The sequence below is a fragment of the Nannobrachium achirus genome (assembly GCF_963921795.1).
Source record: "Nannobrachium achirus genome assembly, chromosome: 18".
Classification (NCBI taxonomy): domain Eukaryota; kingdom Metazoa; phylum Chordata; class Actinopteri; order Myctophiformes; family Myctophidae; genus Nannobrachium; species Nannobrachium achirus.
Window position 1 is genome coordinate 60810412 of NC_137825.1, and position 12232 is coordinate 60822643.

Here is a 12232-nt window from a genome sequence, read left to right on the forward strand (position 1 = left end):
CTATCCAAGTTTTGAAACTGTAGCCCCTATGGTTTGCGAGAAAAAAAATATTGAATGTGAGTTTTTGCGATTCCCATTATAAGTCAATGGGTAAAATTAATTCACTAATAAATTAATATCAATTAAACGATACAACTTTTCTCTTAGAAAAGTAATAGCACACCATTCCCGGCCGAGCCGCACGTTTTGATGTATATATTGCGGCGGTGGCGTAAATTGTGCGGCAGTTATTAGCGCACCAAATTTGCAAGAACGTTACTTACTTACTTAAAGGAGCTATAGTCAACTTTTTCTTGAAAAACGGATGCTAAAATAAAAATAATGTTTCGAAAATGTTTTATAAAAAAATAAGCTTCATATATGTGTTTCAATTAAAAAATGACCACAAAAAGCGTAAAATAATGATAAAATAATCATTTTGGCCCTTTGTTTACATTTACAGGGCCCGTACTTTGTTTACATCCTAGTCTGTAGACTAGGATGTACACCTACAATTAAAAAGTTGACTATACCTCCTTTAAGTATGGCGGATTACAATAAGTGTTTTGCCATTGCATGGCAGGCACACTTAATTAATGACTTAAGTATGGCGGATTACAATAAGTGTTTTGCCATTGCATTGCATGGCAGGCACACTTAATTAAGTATGGCGGATTACAATAAGTGTTTTGCCATTGCGTTGCATGGCAGGCACACTTAATGACTTAAGTATGGCGGATTACAATAAGTGTTTTGCCATTGCATTGCATGGCAGGCACACTTAATGATCCCACAAAATTTGGAGCTGTAATAACTGCCGCACGATTTACGCCACCGCCGCAACATATACATCAAAACGTGCGGCTCGGCCGGGAATGGTGTGCTATTACTTTTCTTTCCGATCCGCGTTACCATTGCGACGTAATTCGCAAAAAACGACGCCCAAAAACCCCATTGACTTTGAATGGGGGACTCGAAAAAAAAAATGAAACTTTGGCGCCACATAACTCTGTCATACTTTTGCCTAGCAACGTGATTTAAACTTTAAAATGCACACACAACTTTGGTCTTTTTCCGGCCAATAGGGATGAGCTGTAATTGATTAAGCCCCGCCCCCTCTGTATTCCTATTGGCTGGGCTTTAGACAGACACTATTCCAGTTCACAGCATGGTACCGTCTTGAAACTTGGTGTCTGGACTTAAACGGCCAATAGGGACTTATTACTTAAGCCCCGCCCCTCTTAAGCCCCGCCCCTATCTTCCTATTGGCTTAGCTTTAAACAGCTATATCTCCAGTTTGCAGCATGGTAACGTCTCGAAACTCGCTGTGTGTACTTACATGGCAAATAGGAATTATCTGTAATTGCTTAAGCCCCACCCCCTTGCCTTCCTATTGGCTGGGCTTTAAACAGCCATGTCTCCACTTCCCAACATGTTACTGGTCTCAAACTCAGTGGGTGGTCCCACAGTCCCAACGGCTAACCGCTAACAAATGCCTAATGTTTAAAATGATAAAGGGAAAAATTCAATGATAATGCTAAAAATGCTAAAGCTAATGCTAATAAAAATGTTTCTAATGATAAAAATGCTAATGTAAAGAATTCTAATAATGATGTTAATGTTAATGCAAAAATGCTAATGCTAACATCAACTGCTATACAAGGTTGCACACACTTAGCGAGCTGCAGGCACACTTAACATTTTGTAGAAATTTTCTTTTCTAGTTGTGTTGTTGTATTTTTTTAGCAATTCTCTATATTCATTATAATCAACCTGCAGCTTACTCTTCCGCCACTTCCGCTCATATTGGCGGCAGGTCCTTTTTAATGCTTTAATGTTTTCATTGTTCCTCCAGGGAGATTTTATCTCACCACTAACTACTTTTGTTTTTAAGGGGGCAATATCATCCATAATATGTTTAGTTTAGCAGATAATTGTGACCTAACAACTAGTTCAGAATCAGTGTATATGCTTACAAATCTATCTATCGTATTGGCACAAATAAAACGTCTACTAGTTGTTTTAACAGCAGGGACGTGTTTAGCGATCCACTCCAGATTAAAAAATATACAAAAGTGATCTGAAATGGCAAGATCAATAAAAGTGGTTGTGGGGTCAATTTTAAGGCCCTTTGAAATGACCAGGTCAAGCGTGTGACCGCGCTCATGTGTGGGTCCCGAAATGTGCTGGATAAAATCAAAGGCTGATAAAATGTCTTTAAAATAATTAGAAAAATAATCATTGGCCTGATCAACATGAATATTCAGGTCCCCACACAAAAGTACTGAGTCAAATTTAACAGTGATTTGAGACAAAAGCTCACTGAATTCATCCATGAAACCAGTTCTGAGCTTCAGGGGCCGGTAAATGGTAATCATTAAACAGGGTTGAACAGCTTTGACGACCATAGCTAAGTACTCAAATGTATTATAAGAACCAAGTGAGATAGGTTTACATGACAAAATGTCTGAATATATAGCAGCAACACCACCACCTGTCCTGTCAAGTCTTGGACAGTGAAAAAATGGTGGGGAGGCCTCAATCAGCTCTTTACTACCACTGTCATCCAGCCATGTTTCAGTGAGTAAAATACAGTCAAGCTTATAAGAAGTAATAATGTCATTAATAAGAAAAGTTTTTTCTTTCATAGCTCTAATATTAAAAAGTGCCATTTTAAGGCAGCTTGTAGCAGAGGTAATAGGGTTATTTTCAATAATAGCAGGTGTAGGTTTTACACACGGCCGTTCATCAGGAAATTGTGAAATTGCAGGAAGGACAAAACTAACATCACTAACATCAGCAGGACATCTCGGAAGTGAGAGAGGACTATGCCAAGTTAGGGACATAGTACTGGTCATGGTCCTGCTGAGAAAAACATCACTTATAAGCAATATAATTAATACAGTTATTAGTGAGTTTGGCTGTTCCCTTCACATTTGGGTGCAGCCCATCTGATTTAAAAAGGTCCCTCTGAGTCCAGAAATAGTTAAAGTTATTAATGAAACCAGTATCAGTGGCCAGGCTGTAATTCTGCATCCAAAGATTAAGATGCAGCAGCCTGCTAAAATGCTTGTCACTCTTGAACATAGCTGGAATGGGGCCAGACAGGACACACCTCCTCCCTCCTGTATCGACAAGCGCTACCAGCTGGGCATGTAATTTGATACTTTGCCTAGCCATTACATCATTAGTGCCAGAGTGAACGATAACTGTGTGGACAGAGGGGTGAGCGTCGAGTAGGGAAGGAATTATTTCAATAAAATCAGAGGTTTTTCCTCCCGAGAGACAATAAGTAGTTGCACCGGGAAGTTTAACAGATCTGATTATAGAATCTCCAACATATAGGACCTCCGGCCGATTGGAATTGTAGCTGTAAATGGAAAGTTTGGGCGCATGTTGAGCAGGAATCAACAATGAGTGCATTGAGTCAAGGTGGGCTGAGGATTCCTGGACTATTGATTGTGGCAGCGGAGGTATTGAAACAGCGTTTGGGGGCAATGGAGACGGAAAGTGCGATTTAAAAACTGAATGGGGTGGCTGGGACTCAGGTTCCAGCAGCACTTGGAGGGACGTACGCAGACGTTTACCCCCAGGGGGAGCCACGGACTCCGGTGAGCCGGCGGTGGGGCTTGCGGGCCGTTTCTTTCCAGCTGACCGTTGAGAGGCAGGTGTGGAAAATCTCCTATTGATGACACTGACAGGGCAAGAGAGGATGGAGCTCCGGGGAGTCTTCATCAAAGTGGAAAGTGAATTTGCCGTGCGAAAGGACATATCCACCCCTGGATCGAAGAGGGGGAGAAGACCTACGGCTGATTTGGCTACGGTGGAGTTATTTTATCCTTTTTGCGCTGGCGTTTAGAAACAACAGTTGCCCAGGATGGCGAGGATGGAAAGCCGATGTAGCGCAGGTGTAATAGCCGGGGCAGCAAGCGCACCAGACGCAGCGGCGGACGTGGACGGCGAGCTGCCCCCATGTTCGGCGCTGGCAATGCAGGCACACACGGCTGCCTTCCGCTGGAGTAGCTCCTCGATGCGTTGCTCTATGGACCGCAGCTCCTCTTCCAACTCGGAGACCTCCAATCACGGAGCCATTGGATTAAAGTTGAGACCGCTGGTTTCAAACTTGGTCAACTCTCTTGGACAGGCAGAGGTAGTTGTCACCGCTGGTTGATCAGGTAAGTGGACCCATGGTGTGCTGGGGAAGAGAAAGCTTATGGCCAGTAACAGTATAACAGTAATGTATAGGTGAAGAAGACGGTGTTTGTTGAGATTAGCCAGGAGCTAATGCTGACTGGTAGTCAGACTGTCAAAGGCTAGTGGGAAGCAGTGGTACATACACACAAGGGCTCCAGATGGAGCCCAATGCGGTGATCTGATGTAGATTTAAAGTCTGGTCTGGTCAAGGAAAGCGGGTCAAGGACGGAAGGCTACTTACTCACAAGGGCTCCAAATGGAGCCCTTTGCGGAGATCAGGTCTAGCGTGTGTAGCTCAAGTATGTAGCATTGTAGCCTTCAGGTGTGTGGTTGAGTCCTCCTCGGGGATCTCATTTGGCGAGTTGGTCCAGAGCAGCTAAAAGCCTAACTATGTTAAAATATGTTTAAAAGGATAAGACTATACAACTATGAAACTGTCATTGTAGACAGGACCTCAGGTGGGTCTTTGCTCTGCTTGCTCTTGCTCGCTCTGCGAGCAAGAGTGAGACAGACAGTCTGTGATGTGTCAATCTGGCTAGCCATCGTCAAGGAACTGCAGAAGTCTGTATGCGAGAGACTAGTGATGTGTTAACACCAAAGACAGACTGAGAAAATCAGTTAGTAGGTAGTGTCATAAATAGTAGTAGTAGTTTTCAAAAGTTGCCTCAGTCAGGAGTGAATTTTAAAATTATGCTTTGAACAAAAGCATAATTGTTGCAGAGGCCTCAAAAAGAAAGGCTGATGATCTGCTTGAATTTCCAGTTTAAGAAAATGCAGGATATCTCTTATCCAGTAGGCATGGTAAAGATAATTTCCAACAAGTTAATAATGTCCTTCTACCCATTAGGGTGACAACAAGAGCTAAAACATTTTGCACGTAGGGGAGGCAAAATGCACAGTTTGCATTTGGTTCCACTTTTTCCCTTTTTATCTCAGACATCATAGGCATTATTTATTTTTAAATGTGTTGGGACAGGCAACACCAGAATACTGAAGTATTTATCTTCTGGGCTTAAGTGCTTGCCATCATTTCTACAGTGTGAACAATGATAGCAAGAGTACATGTTGTTCTGTGCACTAGCAACTAGCAACACTCATCCGCTTGGGGTTGTGGCCAGGCTCACCCAGACGCCCACAAATGGCCATCTCCTTGGCTCTGATGAGGCTGGTGTCTGTGTTGCAGTTGGAATGTGGTGTCTCAGTCAGGGGGATCTGTTCAGCCATTAAAGGAGCCTTTCCGTCAACTCAGGTGGACGTTATGATACGCACATGGAATTGTGTATTGCATTATCAGGGCTCACATTATTGGTGTATTGTTTAAATTCCTATTTTGTTGCATTTTAGGTGCCTGATCTCTACAGTATTCTCATTGAAGAATGCTACGAAGAATTCAGGCACTGGCAGTTTCAGCAGACGTCCTCTTTTGGCACCTTGTCTGGCTGATGTAGCCACCTGTCCCATGTGTCCAAAGGTACTCATTTTATGTGCAGGCCAGTGTTTTTGCATGTGCATTATATTATTTAATGTGAATGTGAATTTAATTAATCGTTGCTTGTATATTATTATGAAAATGGAACCCTGTGTGTGGCAGCTGATGTGCTCTTTGGACTTCCGAGGAAGAAATCGTCTGGGGAGAGTTTTGAGGCTCCAAAACATAGGGATCGATTTTTCCTCAACCAGACGGAAGTAAATGGGTTTATTGAACAGGCCGATTCACAACCGGAGGTAGGATTATCATTTCACTCATACCACATTAAAGTAAAGAATTTTAGCCTACTTGTGAGGTGATAGTTTTAAGAAATTGATCTGCTCCATTATTCCAAATTATATTCTGTTATTCCAAATTAAATTAACGTTTTAGTAATGAAGGTAATGTGACTTTTTCACATGTCTTTTACCCTTATAGGGAGGCCGTCCTGGATTTCATGCTGGGAGCGCAATCCGGTCAAATGAAAGATTGAAGAAGCTGGATGAAACCGGGGTGTTTGGCCTCACCTGCAGGCATGAACATCCAGTCAAGTATCTTAACTTGAAATATGGAGAAAGGTAGGCCTATTTGATTTTTGCTACAACTAAATATATCCTGAAATATGTTATACCGGTACATAGTAGTGATTCAAACTATGTTTCTGCTTCATTTCTTCAGACTGTCAAACGCTGTCCTCTTGCTGAAGGAGTTCAGTAAAGAACAGGAGGAACGGCAACTCAGAATAGTGTTCATGTATGATAGGATATAGCATGTAAACTCAAACCCCACCTTGAGGTAACATTACACATTTAAGTCATTATTGCTCCCTGCATCTGTCTACTGTATAACCATATGTTTGTCTGCATCTCTGTTTGACTCTTTGTCCTTCTGACTGTGTGTGTGTGTGTGTGTGTGTGTGTGTGTGTGTGTGTGTGTGTGTGTGTGTGTGTGTGTGTGTGTGTGTGTGTGTGTGTCTGCCTGGCTGTCTGTCTCTGGCTTCCCACAGACAGTCAGGCACTAAGTTGAGTGAGAGTTGTGTGGGGGAGGCAGGGGGCAGAGACAGCACAATGCATTCCAGATGGAAGTCTAGTGGTTTGAAGTCTAGTGAGAGTCCTGTGGTTGCACAGAGCACCATCCAACAAGCACACAACACACACTAGACTTCAAACCACTAGACTTCCATCCGGAATGCATTGTGCTGTCTCTGCCCCCCGCCTCCCCCACACAACTCTCACACAACTTAGTGCGTTCCAGTGTGACAGCAGCCTCTAACTGCCTGTCTGTCTGTCTAAAGGCGGCCTTACACTACTCGATAATCGGGCGCGATTGAATCGGGTAACATTAAACACTACAAGATAATTATCTGACCAGATAATCTAAATAGGCTCACACTAGCAGATTTGAAAAGTCGGGCACTCAGCACGCTACAGGATACTACCCCAACTGAGTCGGACCTGAACAAGGCAATAATACATATAATGAAAAGAAAATCACGGGCTGTTCTTCGCCTTGCAACACACACACACACACACACACACACACACACACACACACACACACACACACACACACACACACACACGCACACACAAATACAAACACATTAACGTTATCCACTCGACACCATCGCCTCGCGCAATGGAGGAAAAAAAAAACACTTCAATGTGTCCCATTTTGATGATATGAGTTCAACTCTGACTTTCCCCCTCTCTCTCCACTACTAGACAAGTGCTGCGTGCCGTCTGCTTCTCATGGTGCCTGTTTTATGATTAATCATATGACTGTGTAGCGCACAGAACAATAGATTTCCGAGACCAAAAAGTGTCCCTCCGCGCCACATTTAGGGCTTGTAGATCAGGCGTCTGGGCGTGTACTTTGACTTGAGCAAAGCGAGATGTCGTGTCACCCGTGTGCTGTTTTGTAAAACAAACCTGCTACCACTGAGTTTTAATGCTCATCCCAATCATGATAGCCTAACCTAATGGACGGACACGGACGGTATGAAAAGTGTGTCTGCGCTCTCGCGCGTGTGTGTCTGTGTGAGAGTGAGTGAGAGATGGAGAGAGATCTGTCGATTAGCGTCTCTCTTTCTCTCGGTCCCCCGGCTGATGTTCCATACCAGTATATGTACCTGTATATATGTCAGCACCTCCTCTTTGTGTGTGTGTGTGTGTGTGTGTGTGTGTGTGTGTGTGTGTGTGTGTGTGTGTGTGTGTGTGTGTGTGTGTGTGTGTGTGAAATCTCAACCCTATACCATATCATGCAGCATATATGGGCCACAAGCTGCATACTGATCAGAATGAGAAGCTTGTCATGTTCGGAGTTACCCAGGTAATGGCTATAGATGGTTTCTCCAAGAAGGTTAGGGTTAGGGTAAAGTGTACAGGTAAAATAACACTTATCAGTGCCTTGCTAGTAGTAATGGTAATACATGGTAAGTAGCTAGTTGTGCCCGTTACCATACACGACACAAACACATTCCCAGCTTGATTGGTTAAAGCAGGGGTTTGATTATGAGTCAGGGACCACCACCCTCACTAAGAATCAACCTGGGGACCACACCACCATTGTGTTGGGAGTTATTTTGGAAACATGTTATGTGCATTCCATATCTGCACAGTATCTCTCACTGTTTCTCAACGACTGGATTACCATTAGATGAGATTTAGCCTCAGAGATAAAACTAAAGAACATTTTGTTATTGTTGGATATGATTTTGTCCACAATTCCATGCTGTATTGATGAGAGATAACAGGCAAAATGAATGCAATGCAGATGTTTAATAAGTTAACTCTTGAGTGTAAAATGAAACCAAAAAAGTGTCCAAAACACTTGTGAAAGACAAATGTAACTTTTAATGACATTAAATAAATGACACCACAGTTTATCTTTCCAGCTGTACCATTATTGATCCAGTTATTTTCACTTTGTTGATCTATGAATTCAACTAATGCTGTATGATAATAGTTAATGATTATCCTCAGACCTGCTGTGCTTTCTGATGGACTATGGGACCAGGCAGAGTATTGTTTTGGTTTGTTTTAAACCAATTGTAATGTCTATTTTTAAACTTGTACATGGGTTAAGACTAAAATAATCCGTTCATTCATTCATTCATTCAGGTCCGAGTTGACTGCGGAAAATAATTTTATCTGACATTGTTCATCCAGGAAAAGCTGTCAGAACACAGCCACAATCGTCAGAGGCAGCACTACCTTTAGACAACCTCTACAAAGGTGAATGAAGTAAAGAAGATGTATGCATGGACGCACGCACGCACGCACGCACGCACGCACGCACGCACGCACGCACGCACACACACACACACACACACACACACACACACACACACACACACACACACACACACACACACACGACACTCACACACACACACACACACACACACACACACACACACACACACACACTTGAAATTAATTAGCATGTCCAATGATGTAAGACTCACTGACACTATTCTTAAAACCTGCACAGAACCATATGATAGAGCGAATGTGGTCAGAGGTGAATGCCAGAGTCAACTACCCTTTAAAGAGTGCGTTGGTACAGCTGCAGGACCAAGAAGAGCTGGACATTGAGGACAACAGCTCAAAGTACTGTGTCAAACCTGACATGCCTCATGGCCAGAATTGGCATTGAAAATTTCGTACAGGCGTGGAACAAACACAGAATCCCAGGTTTGATTAATTGAATTTTACTATCTGCATTATGATCATGCCTTTCTCACATAACTGAATCCAGTAGACTATAAAATAGGAGCAGGACTTTTCTAGTTTAATGTAAATAACCAACAAATGTTTGACTCTTCGTTAGCCACTTAAATCTCACCACATTTTTGTAAAGGAAGGGGAGTACCAAATCGAATGGCTCAAGGCGGGTGTCCTGCTAAAAGTTCCAGAAGACCTTCTGCCTGTTGGTGCCGTTGCAGCTGACATGTACCAACAGGAGGTGGGTCAGCCTTAAAAAGAGAAAGTGTTTTTGGACGTGATCCATTTCCCTCAGAAGAAGCCCGACAACGGGCTGAAAGAGAGTTTGGTTCTCAGTTTGAACTGTTGTCTCTATACCAAAATGTGGTTCATGATTATTATGACCCATTTAAAGATGCTGTTAGGTCCCTTATAGATATCACCAGAAGATGTGTTTGACTTGTTACATAGTGACCTGTAATTATCAAAGATGCAGTGTTCTTTAAGTCAGGGGTCTTCAACGTTTTCAGGCCAAGGACCCATTAGCTGAGAGAAAGATGAAGCAATGAATGGACCTTTCACTATGTACTTAGTCTGTTCTTTTTTCCCCTCTACACCAAACCTCTTTGCCAAAAATAGCAGATCTACAAGCTCGTAGATCGGCTATTTTCAGCCAAATTTCTCAGAATATGGACGCTAGGGTTCAAGTGGTTAATATAAAAAGGAGAAAAAGGTTTCCTATCACAAAGATTAAAAGGACCCCCTGTTGAAGACCCCTGCTTTAAGTCATCCGTTTATAAAAGTCATTTAAGTGTTTCTGTAAAGCCTTTAACAGTTTTGCAATTAACAACAATCTTTAATAAAGAACTGCAACTCCAGTGCATCACTACCAGATGTCAAGGTTTTAGTTTGACCAGTTTGCTGAAATGAACACTGTTACATGAACGGTTATGACTAAATGTAAGTATAACTAGAAAAGAAAATTTCTAAGACATTTTAAGTGTGCCTGCAGCTCGCCAAGTGTGTGCAACCTTGTGTAGCGGTTGGTGTTAGCATTAGCATTTTTAGCATTAAAATTAACATCAGCATTAGCATTAGAATTTTTAAAATTAGCATTGTTAGCCTTAGCTTTAAAATTAGCATTTTTAGCATTAGCATTTTAACTTTTAGCCGTTGGGACTGTGGGATCACCCACCGAGTTTGAGACCAGTAAAGTGTTGGGAAGTGGGGTTATGGCTGTTTAAAGCCCAGCCAATAGGAAGGCAGAGGGGGCGGGGCTTAAGAAATTACAGATCATTCCTATTGGCCGTGTAAGTCCAGACACCAAGTTTCAAGACGGTACCATGCTGTGAACTGGAGTTATGTCTGTTTACAGCCCAGCCAATAGGAATACAGAGGGGGCGGGGCTAAATCAATTACAGCTCGTCCCTATTGGCCGGAAAAAGTCCAAAGACTTGTGAGCGTTTTAAAGTTTAAATCACGTTGCTAGGCAAAAGTATGCCAGATTAATGTGGCGCCAAAGTTTCTGGTTTTCTTTTTCGGGGCCCCCATTCAAAGTCAATGGGGTTTTTGGGCGTCGTTTTTTGCGAATAACATCGCAATGGTAATGCGGATCGGCAAGAAAAGTAATAGCACCCCATTCCCGGCCAAGCCGCACGTTTTGATGTATATATTGCGGCGGTGGCGGAAATCGTGCGGCAGTTATTACGTGCCGAAATTTTGTGAAGTGATTATTATTATTATTATACTAGAAAAGAAAATTTCTAAGAAATTTTAAGTGTGCCTGCAGCTCGCTAAGTCTGTGCAACCTTGTGTAGCGGTTGGTGTTAGTGTTTCGTTTTGAGAGGGTCGTTCCCCCTGAAAAACACGTTTTGGCATGAAACGGTTACGTTTTGCGGGTTTGTGGTGCCCCCTATGGGTCGAAGTGGAAATGCTTTTGGGTATATGTTCAGTATAGCGCCCCCCACTTGTGGTTAAAATTTGGTGTTGACTGGATGTTTCGTTTGTGATTTATGGCTACTTCTTACAAAACGGGCTCCTCCCGCTAACTTTGGAACCCTGTTACGGAAGAACGGTATGGACTATCAAAATATCGTTTAAATATGTTTATCGCATGAGTCCATAGATCGTGTGTATCGATTTTTGTGACATTTGGAGAAAATATGTAGGAAAAGGAGCAAAAACTGTGTTTTGAAGAAAATTCAAAATGGCGGAAAATCTATCCTGACGCAAATGGGCGTGGCCTATATGAGGAGATGCGTCATGACCCAAGGAATCCAGGGAAAAAGGAATTTTAATTTTCCCACGGTTCAAGAGTTACAGGCCGAAAGGTAAAGTGGACTGTTATAGCGCCACCATGAGGCCAACTGACGAAATATTTTTTTATTTAATCCTTGATATCATTATAAATCTCCACTCCAAGTTTTTAAACTTTAGCCCCTATGGTTTGCGAGGAAAAAAATATTGAATGTGAGTTTTTGCGATTCCCATTATAAGTCAATGGGTAAAATTAATTCACTAATAAATTAATATCAATTAAACGATACAACTTTTCTCTTAGAAAAGTAATAGCACCCCATTCCCGGCCGAGCCGCACGTTTTGATGTATATATTGCGGCGGTGGCGTAAATCGTGCGGCACTTATTACGTGCCGAACTTTGTGGCAAAACTAACTAATGACTTAACTAGAAAAGAAAATTTCGAAGAAATTTTAAGTGTGCCTGCAGCTCGCTAAGTGTGTGCAACCTTGTATGTGTTAACATTAGCATCTTTGTTAGCATTAGCATTTGTTAGCATTAGCATGTGTTAGCATTAGCAATATGGTTTCTTGTTTTTAAGAAATAGGCTCCTCCCACAAGTTCTGCAAGGCGATTACGTTGTCCCG